The sequence below is a fragment of the Taudactylus pleione genome, unplaced genomic scaffold, assembly GCF_031769625.1.
Source record: "Taudactylus pleione unplaced genomic scaffold, aTauple2 ptg000152l, whole genome shotgun sequence".
NCBI lineage: Eukaryota > Metazoa > Chordata > Amphibia > Anura > Myobatrachidae > Taudactylus > Taudactylus pleione.
The window spans coordinates 2,944,118-2,959,202 of record NW_028284554.1 but is presented as its reverse complement, the minus strand read 5'-3'; the positions used below and the strand labels follow the sequence as shown (position 1 = coordinate 2,959,202).

Below are 15,085 nucleotides of genomic sequence, written 5' to 3'. Positions count from 1 at the left end.
CGGACCTGACCAATGGAGGGTTAGAGGGAGAGAGGGCAGGGTTAGCCTACTTACCAGTCAGCATCGGGATTCTGTACAGTTGAGCTTCCGGGGTCAGGATTTGAACCAGCTCTTCAGCCACCGGTATTTCATACCCAACCCGAATAATAGACCACTAAATTCTAGGAGTGTGGCTTTATAGAAGAGTAGGTGTTGCCCATAGCAACCAATTAGATTCTAGCTATTATCTTCTAGAAGGTGCTAGATAAATAGAATTTAATTTTTTCTATGGGCAACATCTCCACTTCTATAAACCTGCACTTTAGTAAATCTACCCTTTAGAGTCATTAAATATACAGAAGCTACGAAGCAAAACCATTTGTTTCTGAATGCCAAGTTCTACTGTAGTTAATGGCCAAAGATGTGACAACTCTAATAAACATCTACTTACATTGAATTGATACACAGCAAATTTAAACTCAAGCTCTAAAGTACATAAAGTTTTAAATATTTCCAATTACTTAATTTTCAACAGAAGATACTGTATGCTAATGATATTTTCATCCTATTAAGTGGAGAATTTGGGTGCTTTGTCTAGTACTCTAGAGCAGTGGTCTCTAACCTTGATTGGGGTGGGAGCTACTTGAGCAAAATGAGACGTCTTGAAGAGCCACATTTTATTTTTGAAAGAGAAGATTATTTGTTCAGGCAGAACACAGTGGATGGACAGGTCCAACAACCCCTTCAAAGTGCCGGATCTCTACTGTGATGCTCGTGGTCAGTGAGGATCAGGGTGCGGATGTATTATTTGTGCAGGCAGAAGTGGGGAGCATTATTTATTATGCAAGTGGGGTGCCCAATCTGTACATATTAAGAGCAAATGTGTTATGGCTGGTGGGACAGTGGACACTGTCAGCGCTGCTCTAAAACAGTCAGTGCTGCTCTAATACACACAGCACACAGTCAGCGCTGCTATGAAAACAAACTGTCAGCGCTGATCTTAACTTTTAGCTGTTACAGACGCTGCGAGCCTGCTGGCAGTGACTGTAATGCACTGCCGCAGGCCGCATATGACGTGCTATGTGCAGCTTGCTCCAGTCGCGCTACCCCACTCGCTGTAAGGCGCGCTACAGCTGCACTGCCAAGATGAGCTACCTGGATTGCAGCCGCAAGCCACCTGTCGCTTGCAAGTGGTGGGTTGGCGACTGCTGCTCTAGAGTATATTGAGCATAGCTTGAAATTACCTGAAAATAAGGAATAATGGGCCTGATTCATTACGGATTGCTATTGCAATTGTGGCTGCGATTACGCATGCAGTTCTGCTGCAAAAATATGCTAATGACTATCGCAATGCTGTCGCAAAGCCAGCATAGAGTACTCAAGTTGCATATGATGTCACAGTTGCTAATTTATGCACGCCCATGCAACGGCGTTCAAATGGACAGGCACGCCTCTGTTTCTCCAACTACTGACTCATCACCACCCCTAAAAGTTCACAGCCTGTCACTCAATCTGCAATGGATTCCTATCTCCATAGCAATAGCGATCCGTAATGAATGGGCCTGATTTATGCATGGATGGACGGTAATTTGTGAATCTCGTATTTTTCTACAATCATACCTCTCCATAAGCGCCCAACCTCGTCAGATCTTGGAAGGTAAGCAATGATGGGCCGGGCTAGTACTTAGGTGGGAGACCACTAGGGAAGACCAGGAACTGTAGTATGTCATGAGATTCACTTTTCCTGTTCCATCAGGTTGCAGCTACCCAGTAGCAGAAAACATCTTGGATCAATTGAGCAGTATTTAAAGACTGGTTATCGTAAGAACCAGCACCTGCCGCTGAGAGGATATTACACACCAAAGATGGACAACTTTTTTTAAGCCATTGACTCCTCCCCTGGTCATAAGAATGACTAATATATTGTTACCATCAGAAAATGACTATAGTTAAGACATAACTTCCTCCTTTTTAGTAGTACATTTGGATTCATTTAGAAATTCATTTTAGCTGTTTTTATTCAGTTCAAACGATTTTTACTGTGATTGCACATTATAATAATCTTTTTAAATTCAATATTATATGGATTGATTAATTTAATGTTATGTTATAACTACATTAGAATGACATTTACATGACAGATTTATGAATATGAGAACCTGCAACTCATTACTTATGTGGATTTAAGCATTAATACCATCTCTTATTTATCATATAGGATAACTATCCGTGAGAAATATATAGATGGCCATAATCCTATATGTCAAGATATGTGCTCATCACTTTATATACCATCAAATTGCTATATGGAGAGCTACCTATGAAATTTTTCGAACCCAGGTGTACCAAGATGGCGGCTCCAGGGAGTACAAAGATGTATGCAATTGAGAGTACCAAGATGGCCATCGCTAGCAACCTGAGAGCACCATGATGGCCACTGAGTGTTATCTGATCAACAGCATCATTATGGCTGACGCCAACCATCCAACCGAGAACACCAAGATGGCCACCGCCAACCACGACTGAAAGCACCAAGATGGCCACCGCTAGGTACCTGATCGAGAGTACTAAGATGGCCGACATCAATCACCTGACCGTGACCTTCGGGCGGAAGCAACACATGAGTGTATCTCAACTAAGCAGAGAAGACTTCAACAAGTCGTGCCCGAAGGGCGGAAGTAATGTACCGGAAGTAGCTAGACGGGCGGAGATGACGTGACTCCCAGGGACATTGCGTGATGACTCACAGGAATTCCCACAAAAATAAGACTGAATACACGGATATATCTTCAGCAAATATTGCGATTTCTCACTTTCAGTAACCATAGCACTTGATTGATATAAAACATATCTTTCTTACAATAAAACATATATACATTTAATGAAAACCGGAAGTAAGGTCACATCCAATCTTGAACACCTCCCAGTTTGTCCTATTAAGTGGGTATTATTTATACCAGGTACCCCACATGAGTTATACATCCCTTGAAGAAGTCTATTTATTTTATGAAACACTTTGGGGACTTCTGTTTCCACCTTCCATGAACTTACCTTTTCTATACACTCAGATAAGCCATTCCTTTTTTATTACTCCATTTTTCTATTCCATTTTTTATGCCGTTTTTAAACATCTCTTGGTGACATATTTTATATTATTTATTGTATGTAAATTGCCCTATATGCCTAGGGTGTTTCTGTGTTATAATTATATTCTCACAGTTTATGTATTAAGTTATTTATTCTTGTATTGATACTGTTACTGAACTGCACTTTAATTTGCAAGTATATGCACTGTCCGCACTTTATATTGTATTTTGCACACATACCCAGGTTCTGGAATTGTATATCTCTATTATTGTTTGTATTTTTTGCAATATTGCACATATTAGCACATTGAGTGCTTTTATACCAGTTTCATTATTCACACAATTTTATTATCAACAAATCACCATTGTTATCCTATTACTGATGAGCTGACACCCACGCCAATGGGGAATGCTTTGTTTTAAACATTAACTTATTATACACTTGGATACCTTTTTAGTAGTACGGGCTGTTCCAATTTTGAAGTAAGTGTTCTCATTACTCTCCGGCGCTATAATCTCCCGTACATATATATGTGTGTGTATGTGTATATATATATATATATATATATATATATGTATGTGTATATATCTCACAGGTGTTGGTGCTTGCAAAGCCATCCTACACCACACTGCACTCCGGGAGTTGGTATGAAATAATTTATTATTACAACATTCAGGGTGACTAGCGCCGCGTCCTCAGGTGAGGACAGGGAGCTAGTCACTCCGAAGCGTTGTAGTAATAAATTCTTTCATACCAAGTCCTGGAGTGCAGTGTGGTGTATGATGGCTTTGCAAGCACCAAAAACTATGATACATATACTTGTTTAACACTGGCACCAGGGCAGCAGTTAGAGTGCCGGACCTTTGCCCTATATATATATATATATATATATATATATAATATTAGGGATGTGCAGGCTCGGATAGGTTCGAGTTTGCACGTGGAGTTCGGATTTTTCCCTCCAAAAAAACGGAACTCAGAAAGAGGCAAAACGTCATCTTGCATGGACGAACATCATCATTCCTGGATGTGTTGACCAACTTCTCCTGTTGTAGTCTGGGGCTGAAGGCTGCTGCAGTGTTGTCCATGAAGGGGCTGGGGCTGCAGTATATATAGGGGCTCCAGTGGGTGCTGCAGCTGCTGTGTCACTTGTCCTGTCAGTCAAGGGGCTGCTGCTGTGTTATTATACATGAGGGCTGCTGTTGTTGTCCTGTCTATCAAGGGGCTAGGGCTGCAGTCCATAAAGGGGTGCCTTGTTGTACAGAGGGGCTGCTCTGCCAATCAGGGGTGCTCTTCCCAAGTGTAAAAATAAATAAAAGTACTTTATTTTTGTGCGTTAGCAACTTAGCTGTGCTATTAATGTTTTGTGACTCTGCCGGCCAGACCGCAGTTTATCGTCCGCAGGTGGTTTGTCCGCACTCGGCAGGGGTGCATTGTTGTCCATCTAAAAGGGGTGCTGTCTGTGTTTTTCATCAAGGGACTGCTGCCTCAATCAGGGGTGCTCTTCCCCAGTGTGAAAAAAATAAAAATAAAAGTGAAATTAAATTAATAATATCAATATCAATCCACAAAAAAAATGAAAAAAAATTAAAAATATTTTTTTTGTGCGTTAGCGACTTAGCTGCGCTATTATTGTCTGGTGACACTGCCACAGTTTATCATCCACGTATTTGTGACTCTGCAGGTGGTCTGTCTACACTTGGCAAGGGTGCTTTGTTGTACATCAAAAAGGGGTGCTGTCTGTGTTATTCATCAATGGGCTGCTGCCTCATTCAGGAGTGCTCTTCCCCAGTGTGAAAAATAATAATTGTTCGGTGACCCTGCCGGTCAGACCGCAGTGTAAGTTTGTTGATATGGAGGACGATCAAATGAAAGAAGAGCAGGAACCACATATCAGTCTTCTAGCTGCTGCCAGCAGTTATGATGACGATGCAATGCCGTCAACGTCCTCTACGAAGGCCGATGCCCAAGGGCTTAAGTCAAAATAAAAAAACAATGTTTTACAGTGTAAAGAAAAAAAAAATTAGAAGCTAAGTTAGCTGCAGACAAACAAGTGGCAAGGAAAGGATAAGGCCTTGGCCTTTATTTATAACTGGTGGTTCTGCATCTTATGATGATGTAAGCCCTTCTCCCTGTAAAATTGTCAAAAAAATTTAAATTGCTAAGCTACATGAACCAACTGTGTGCTCAGTAAAGTCACAGATCCCAGAGGAGAGTCCAAATGTGTCCGCGGTTGCCATGTGTGAGCCTGACCTTTCTAATACTGTACTTGAGGAGGATCCTCCTTCCACCATTTGTGTGTCCTCTGCAAATGTGGGGATGAGCAGTCAACATGCTGACGTAGAAATCAAGAATGCTTCTGTGGAATTGCACTAAGAGGATGAGGAGGATATTTCTGTAGTTGGCACTTACAAGGATGATGAGGATGTTGATGCCGAGGATGTTGTTTGTGTAAATCAGGCAACAGTTGTTGCTCATGGTATGAAAAAGCCCATTATTGTCATGCCAGGGCAAAAGACAAACAAATGCGCTTCTCATGTGTGGAATTATTTCCACCCAAATCTGTACAACAGTTGTCAAACCATCTGTAACGTTTGCCAAGCAAGAGTGAGTAGAGGTAAGGACCTTAACCATCTAGGAACCTCCTCCCTGTTACGTCACTTGCAGCGCATTCATCAAATTCAAGTGTTTTTAAATTCAGAAACTTTGTCTAAAAATTTTACAATCAGTCCAGTGTCACCTAGCTGCTACCTTCTCTCTTTTAGATCCAAGTGTCTGCAATCTCCACCACCAACACCTGCATCTTCATCAACATCCTCAATCATGATCAGAAGTAGTCCTGCATCCAATTTCATAAGAATGACTGACTCCTCTCCTATCCATGATTCCTCAGAAGAATCCTTGAGTGCTACGCCTGTTGCTGCTGCTTCTGCTGTGAATGGATCTTCATCCTAGAAGGGGACCAGGAAGAAAACTACTTTTAGTAGTTTAATAAAACAATTGACTGTCAAACAATCATTTGCATGGGGGAACAAGTATGACAGCAGTCACCCAGCTGCACAGCGGATTACTGACGCCATAACAGCTATGCTGGTTTTAGATGTGTGTCCAGTATCTGCCATTAATGCAGTGGGTTTTAGACAGTTAATTGAGGTCCTGTGTCCCCGCTACCAACTCCCTTCTAGACTCCACTTCACTAGAACAGCCTGTACAAGGACATTAAAAAAACCTTATTAGTGTCCTCTGAAATGCTGTTGTGCCCACTGTCCATTTAACCACAGATATGTGGACAAGTGGGACATGGAAAACTAAAGATTCCATGACTGTGACAGTCTACTGGGTAGGTGTATTTCCTCCAACCGTGCAAACAGCAACAGCACCAGCATCTAACAAATGCCAGCTCATTTAGATGCAGGCTGATCTGTGTATCACTGGTTTCACTAAGGCATACTGCTGAGAACCTCTTAGAAAAACTCATTGCAAAATGGCTTACCCTGCTTGGACTCTCCTCGGGATTTGTGATTTCTGACAATGCCACCAATATTGTATGAGCATTACATTTGGGCGAATTTGAACACGTCCCATGTTTTGCTCACACAATTAATTTGGTGGTGCAACATTTCTTAATAAATGACAGGGGCCTGCAGGTGATGCACCCGGTGGCCCCAAAAATTTTGGGAAATTTTTGATTTTCAGCAACTACGTTTCAAATATTGCAGCAACAGCAAGTACTGTTGAATTTGCCCTGCCATCAGCTGAAGCAAGAGGTAGTTACTAGGTGGAATTCTACCCTCTATATACTTTAGTGGATGGAGGAGCAGCAAAAGGCCATCCAAGGCTACACAATGGCCTATGACATAAGGAAAGGATTGGGAATGTACCTTAGTCAAGCGCAGTGGTGAATAATTTCCATGTTGTGCAAGGTTCTCAAACCTTTGAACTAGCCACATGTGAAGTAAGTTCAGACAAAGCCAGCTTGAGTCAGGTCATTCCCCTAATCAAACTTGAGAAGGTGTGTCCAAACTTTTGACTGGTACTGTGTGTGTGTGTGTGTGTGTGTGTGTGTATATATATATATATATATATATATGTATGTATATATGTGATGAGTGTATTGATATAACAAAGCGGTTTGTTACATCAATACAATCATCACATGACAAGCCAGACTTGGAGTGCTGCAGTCCTTTCCTTCTATTACCCATTCATCACTGAAGGCAACCAAGCAGCTGAAACAGCATCAGAAGTGCAGGTCCACATTGTTATTATATATATATATATATATATAATAACAATGTGTGTGAGTGCACAGATAATTCTCATATTTGGTGATTCATGTATTGGTAAATCCAGGGGTCGTGGGCGGGGGTTGTGGGAGGGAGGGTCCCACTGATATCAATGTACCTGGCCCCAAAGTTTCTGTCACCAGCCCTGAGCAAACATCACAGATGCTGGGAGTTTTGGTTCAGCCAGAGAACTACAGGCTACTTTCCTCTGATGTAAACAGCAAGTCTTGGTCCCATTTTTCCTAACACCTCCTAAGTACAAAGTAATCATCTGTTTACAGTATGTTCTAGCAGCACCTCCACAAGCAAGGCCACCTCATTTCTATTAGATGTATAAAAATTAAAAAACCTCCAGATCAAATATGTCTTTTAGGAACTGAAGAACTTGATCCTAGATTGATCTTCCCTCTTTTTTTTTTAACAATCAAACCAAATATAATAAATAAATTAAAAACAAATCAATCCTTCCGTCCTTTCCCTGTCTTAAGTCCATAAACATATTCCAACTCCATTGGGCTTCTGACCTGATTGAGGAAAACATTCTTGGTTTTTAAAATTCCTAGGGGTCATATAGTTTATTAAACTGCCATCCTGTCTACCACTGCAATGCCACTCTGTGCCATGTTCGAAGCTGAACTGCCACATGTTAGCGCCGCCCACTGCTGTCACTTAACTTAGTCAGCCAGCTAGCTGGATGCAACCTTTTGGCCCTAAACTAGATGAAAAAAAAAATCAATATTGTGAGCTGTGAGGTGGTAAAATTGACTAGAAATAAATGTTATTTTTGGTCTGTAGGAACAAAAACACCCAAATTTTGTAATTTTAGCTGTGTTTATGATTATTTTTTCAGCAAAAACGCAGATCCAAAACTAAAACACACATGGGGCGGTTTTAGCAAAACCAAATCCAGATCCAAAACACAAGGAGATACCGATCCAAAACCAAAATACAGTGGTCGGCGCACATCCGTAATAATATATTGTATCATTTACAGGGCACCACAGTCTACACAATGCTCAGTTCTGTCCTATGAGAAGCAAGTCAGTTTAAATCTCCAACTCAATTCAACCCAGTACATTTCCTGGATAGTAAGGGAAAATTTAACAGAAATGACTCTTTCATGTCCTTTTCCTCAGGTACCTGCTATTATTTTGTGTATGTAATAAGCTTTTACTTTACTTTTAACAATCTTGAATGTAAAATATTTTGATGTTACTTCTAAAATAACATATAGCAATATCCCATGAATAAATGTAGAGTGTTTTTTTCTAACACAAATCTTGTGGCAGACTAAAAAGAATCTTGGTAATGATACATTTTCATTGACGTTTTTCTGCATGCTTCTAATAATTTATAATGCTTCAGAATATCCACAGTGATATGTGACTACCTAGGCAACTACAGTCATGTGGCAAATAATGCAGAGAGGCTTTGAAATGTCCCTCTGAGCTCTGTATGCAATGTAAATTCTCTCCCTCCTTCTCTCCTGTGCCTTCAAATTGCAAATGAATCTAGATGAGTGACTAGTGGACATTCTTGTCTGCCCTCCATATAGATTTCCAATTTATATCCACACAGAATTATCTGCCTCCAAACTCCTTACACTCTCATCTTCATTTGGTCTCTCCCAATGGACCTCCACACCCTCCCATTTGAGTGGGCATTCACTTGACCTGATCTTCACTCACTGTTGTGATATTCTGATTACTCCAATTCCACATTCTCCCTCTCTGACTTTCACCTTCTCTATTTTAACCTTTCTCTCTCTCCTTCCCCTCCTCTACCTCCTAAAGCCACCATCACTAAGCGTAGCATTGAGGCTATTGACACCATTTCTTGACTCACTTCTCTCCCCTATCCTCTCTCTCTCCTGCCCTAAACAAGACACTTCCCTATACAATGCCTCCCTTACTTCTGCTCTGGACCCTGTTGCACCTGCGATCACTACCCTCGCAGATCCACACCTCAACCCTGCCATTCCAAATGCACCAGATACCTGCAAAAGTGTTCATGAACTGCCGATCGACAGTGGAGGAGATCACGCTCTAAAGCAGATCTTCTCCATTTCAAATTTATGCTCTCATCCTACAGTGCTGCCCTTTCTTTCTCTAAACAGTCATATTTCATGAACCTCATCTCCTCCCAGTCCTCAAATCCTCAGCGTCTCTTCATCACCTTCAACTCCCTCCTCTGCCCACCTCCTCCTCGCTCTCTGCCCTTGACTTTGCTACCTACTTTAAATCTAAATTTGATTCCGTACGTCAGGACATCATAACCACCAGTCCCCCAGCTCTCCACCTCCTCCTTTCCCAGATCACCCCTCTCCATCCATTTTACAGACTATCTGGATAGTAAGTCATGGCCCTCATCCGGTCCCCCCCCCCTTCCAATCTCCCTCTGTGACCTCACCTCCTCAATCTCTCCCTCTCATCTGGCACTGTCTCTTCTGCATTCAAACATGCCCTTGTCTTCCCATTCTTAAAAAACCTACCCTTGATCCTAACACTCTCTCTAGCTACCATCCCATCTCTCTCCTCCCTTTTGCCTCCTAGCTCCTTGAGCGTGTTGTTTACAACCACCTTGCCACCTTTCTTTCCTCCCACTCCCTCCTTGACCCTTTTCAGTCTGGCTTCTCTCCACTCCACTGAAACTGCTCTCACGAAAGTCAGCAATGACCTCCTTGCTGCTAAATCCAAGGGCCAATTCTCTCTGCTAATTCTCCTTGACCTCTCTGCTGCTTTCAACACTGTGGACTACCCTCTCCTGCTGCAAATCCTTCACTCCCTTGGTCTACATGACAATGCCATCTCCTGGCTATCCTCCTACCTCTCTGACTGATCCTTCTCTGTCTCCGCTCATGGCTCCTCTTCCTCCCCACAGCCGCTTATAGTAGGTGTTCCCCATGGTTCTGTTCTTGGAGATCCCCATTTCTACTTCAGGGTCCATAGGGTATCCACAGGATACCTTGGGGTATAGGTGTGACGTCAGTCGCAGGGCACCAAAGAGTTAAGCTTTCAGCCTCCCAGGATGCACTAGGTCCCCCTCCTATACCCCGCCCCCAGGCCAAGGCACCTCAGTTTAGTTTGGTGCCCGGCCGGAGTCGGGTGCACCTGTTGGAGTGGGGGCTAGAAGAGCCCCTGAAGCTTATTCTTCATGCAGCTGTGGCTGCACAACTGGATGAACAGCATGGACAGTCAGTCCTGACGTCCATGCTGTCTTCCCTACACCCCGCCGGTACCAGAACGCCGGTACTGATCCGGGGATGCTGGTGGGCGTCTGGGGTCACAGCTAGCGGTGACCCCAGATGCTCCGGACCATGGCCGGATTCAAGGGGGACAGAGGTAAGCAGCGGGGTCCCGCGGTGGGTCCCCGCTGATCACATGGTCCTAAGTCCCCAGGCAGGGGGCTCCCTGGGGACTGGCTGCAGCGTGGAGCCAGGCGACCAACCTGCGCTTCCACTACCCCCTGGGACAGCGGACCGCAGCAGAGCGGTAGCGCTGCGGCGTCCCAGGGGTTAAATGCATGCCAGGGGAGCGCGCCTTCCCTGTCTCACAGCCGGCGCCTCCCCCGCTGCACACAGCCCTCTCTGCACTGTGCTGACTGGTCCTGTGTCAGCGCTCCTCCCCCAGGCCAGCTTCTCTCTGCTCCTCGGCGGCCATCTTCTCTGCAACGCATGGTGAACGCTGCTGGAAGCGCTGGAAGGAAGCATCGTGGTCTGGGTCCCCCCGCATACCTCTCCTCCGCTGTGGCTCAGGTCTGTGTATGCAGCGCTGTGTCCTACCAGGCCCTGTGTCTGTGTAGTTGAGTGATCAGCGCTGTTAGTGCAGGAATTGTTATTTCTCTGCATTGTATGTGACTGTGCTAGCGCTGCCTGTAACTATTCTTCACTAAACTGTCAGCTTTATTACTGTCCCTGTTCTTTCTGCTAAAGCCCTTGCGGTGCGGTGCTGCAGGGTGGTCTCTCGCCTATTTAATACTTAATTGGTGAGAGAGGTCACATACGTGGTGCCATCATGTCTGAAAGTGATTTTCCCCTCCGGCTACAGTGTACCACGTGCAAAGTACCGTTAGCGGAGGGGGAGGGTAGCGCGGAGGGCCTTTGCCGGCAGTGTTGTCCATGGCGCGGCCTATTACGGTTACAGCACCGGTACAGGAGCCGCCCTGGGCTTGTTTCGCTCAGGCGTTAACAGCTTTAGTGGGCCAGTTAGCTCCGCAGCCCGCGTTTACTCCGATGGGTTTGTCCCAGCAGTCTGTGGTGTCGTCACCCTTGCAGGGGTTCCCACGACAATTGGTGGTACCCCACAGTCTCCCTATTTCCCCGCTCCCGGGTTCTCAGGAGCCAGCGTGGGTTAACTCCCTGACGAGTTCTTTACAGCACTTGTCGGATGTATTGCAAGGGGAGTCTGTGATGCGGCCTCATAAAAGGCCGGTGGCGTCTCTGTCCGCTCCTTATGAGGATGACGAAGGGACGTCTGATGATGGGGAGATTCTGGATCCTTACGATCAGGAACCTTTCCATACTAAGGACGCTGATGCTAAGTCCAAAGTATATATTCCTGGACTTATTCGGGCGGTCCGCACAGCCTTGGTGATTGAGGACGAAGTTCCCCCAGCGGCTAAATCTAAGTATGCCTTTTTCAAAGATGTGAAGGGCGATGCCACAGTCTTTCCTCTTTCGGGTCAGTTGGTGGACCATTTAGAGGAGGCGTGGAAACAACCTGGCAAAAGATACCAGCCGCAGAGACGCCTGGCGGTGGCTTATCCGTTCGCGGATAATTATTTTGCTAAGTGTGAATCCCCTCCACAGGTGGATTCTCACGTGACCCGTCTTGTCCGTAGTGCCACATTGCCGATGCCATCCATGTCCTCCCTTAAGGATGCTACGGACCGCAAGGTAGAAATCTGCCTGAAGTCCGCTTATTCCCTTGCAGGGGGGGCAGCACGGCCGGCTATGGCCATTTGCTGGGTTGCCAGAGCGATGGAGCGCTGGGCGGATTCATTAGAGGCTTCTTTTGAATCCGACTGTCCGGCCGAACAAGCGGAGTTGATTGGCAATCTCCGTGATTCGGCCACCTACATCAACGAGGCGGCTCTAGACATTAGTACTCTGGTGTCTAGAATTTCTTCAGCAGCGGTAGCTGCTCGTCGCACCTTGTGGCTGCGATCCTGGAAGGCGGACGCAGATCCAAGAAAGGTCTGGAAGCGTTGCCGTTTACCGGAGAAGTTCTCTTCGGTCCGGATCTGGATAAGATTGTGGCCACGCTGGCGGCAGCCAAATCTGCTTGTCTCCCGTCGGCCGCTGCTCCTTCTGGTTCTGGACCATCGTCCTTTCGGTCATCTAGGGCCCAGGGCAGGCCCAAACCACAGTCGTTTCCTCGACAGGCTGGCCCTAAGAAATCGGGCAAGCCCCGGAAACAGGCATGGAGTACCAGACGTCCGGCCCCCAAGCCAGATGACAAGCCTGCGGCCTGACGGTCCGGGTCTCCCCTTGGGGGATCCCAGGGTGGGAGGCCGCCTGCTGCAGTTCTCCCGGTGTTGGTCGTTCACTACGACAGACACTTGGGTTCTGGAGGTGGTCTCTCACGGGTACGCCCTCTCCTTCCGGCACAGACCCCCGGCTCGATTCTTCACCACGGGTCTACCATCAGACCGGAACAAGGCTACGGAGCTGCGGAAGGTATTGCACACTATGCTCCAGGCTGGAGTTATAGTGCCTGTTCCATTCTCCCAGAGGGGCCAGGGTTTCTATTCAAATCTATTTTTGGTACAGAAACCCAATGGGTCATATCGTCCGATTCTCAACCTCAAAGCACTCAACAAGTCTTTGCGGGTCCCGAAGTTTCGGATGGAGACCCTACGGTCCATCATTCTGGCGCTGGAACCTGGGGACTACATGGTGTCATTGGACATACAGGACGCTATGGCGGTCATGGCGGCTTCTCTGCGGCTGCAAGGAGTCCGCATGTTGCCGTACTTGGACGACCTGTTATTGGTGGCAGGATCTCCAGAGCTCCTGTTACACCACTTGGACCTGACCATTGCACTGCTGCAACGGCACGGCTGGCTAATTAACTGGCAGAAGTCCACTCTAATCCCGTCTCGGAGGATTCTGCATCTTGGAGCCTTATTGGACTCGGGACAGCAAAGGATCTTCGTGACGGAGGACAAGATCTCTGCTTTACAGTCAAGGGTGCGCAGTTGTCTGCACAGCCGCCGGGTGTCCTTACACTCGGCGATGAGGTTACTGGGCTCCATGGTGTCGGTGTTCGACATGGTGGAATACGCCCAGTTTCACTCTAGACCTCTGCAGCACCTGATCCTGTCCAAGTGGAACGGGCTGCCTCAGTCTCTGAAGTTCCAGACGATTGTGCTCACCCCGGAGGTTCGCCTGTCCCTTGCGTGGTGGTTAAAGATGACCCACCTCAACAAGGGACGTCCGTTCTGGGTTCCAAATTGGGTCCTGTTGACAACGGACGCCAGTCTTCGAGGCTGGGGAGCAGTTTCGGGTCCACACTTGTTCCAGGGCAGGTGGACACCGACAGAAGCGGAGCTTCCAATAAATATCTTGGAACTCCGTGCGGTCTTCAATGCTCTCCTGCAGGCACAGCGGTTTCTCCAGGGTCACCCGGTGCAGGTCCAGTCGGACAATGCTACCACCGTGGCCTACATAAACAGGCAAGGAGGAACTCGCAGTCGGGCGGCTCTCGTAGAGGTCTCTCGGATCCTGGTTTGGGCGGAGCGCAATCTTCCGGCCATATCAGCGGTCTTCATCCCGGGAGTGCTAAATTGGGAGGCGGACTTTCTAAGTCGCCAGGACGTTCATCCAGGGGAATGGTCCCTGCACCCGGACGTTTTTCAACTACTGGTGGACAGGTGGGGTCTTCCAGAAATCGACCTCATGGCGTCCCGGCACAACAACAAGTTGCCGGTGTACGGGTCTCGCACAAGAGACGAAGGGGCGTCTCTGGTGGATGCTCTGTCCGTCCGGTGGACGTTCAGGTTCGCATACCTGTTCCCTCCGGTCTCCCTTCTTCCACGGGTAATCCGGAAATTCAAACAGGAAGGAGGGACGCTCCTGTTGATAGCTCCCGCGTGGCCCAGACGGCACTGGTTCTCAGACCTTCAGGGTCTGTCCGTGGACAGTCCTCTGCGGTTGCCGCTACGACCGGACCTTCTGTCTCAGGGTCCTTGTCTTCACCCGGACCTGACTCGGCTGTCTTTGGCGGCGTGGCTGTTGAGACGGCCATGCTGAGGTCCTGGGGGTTTGCCAGCTCTATGCTGTGTACCATGTTACGAGCTCGGAAACCGTCTTCCGCGAGGATATACCATCGCGTGTGGCATACGTTCTTCCAGTGGTGTCGACCGAGAGGTTATGCACCGCGGGAGTTTCGTCTGTCTCGGATTCTCGCCTTCCTGCAAGCGGGACTAGATCATGGGCTTCGCCTTGCTTCTTTGAAGGTACAGGTTTCGGCCCTATCTGTCTGGTTTCACCGTAGGATTGCTACAATCCCGGATGTGCGCACCTTTATGCAAGGTGTTCTCCGTATTCAGCCGCCCTTTGTTCCACCTGTGGCGCCTTGGGATTTGGCTGTGGTCCTGAGGACTCTCCAAGGACCGCCGTTTGAACCACTGGGCTCAGTGGATATTAAATGGCTAACAGCTAAGACTGTTTTCCTTCTGGCCGTTGCTTCAGCCAGACGTGTTTCTGAGTTAGGGGCTCTTTCTTGTAGACC

General features: G+C 46.8%; 1 pseudogene; it reads left to right on the top strand.

Annotated features, from left to right (window-relative positions):
• Positions 1-1,585: 1,585 nt before the first annotated feature.
• On the top strand, positions 1,586-1,704 carry LOC148522187 (5S ribosomal RNA; annotated as a pseudogene).
• Positions 1,705-15,085: the final 13,381 nt, after the last annotated feature.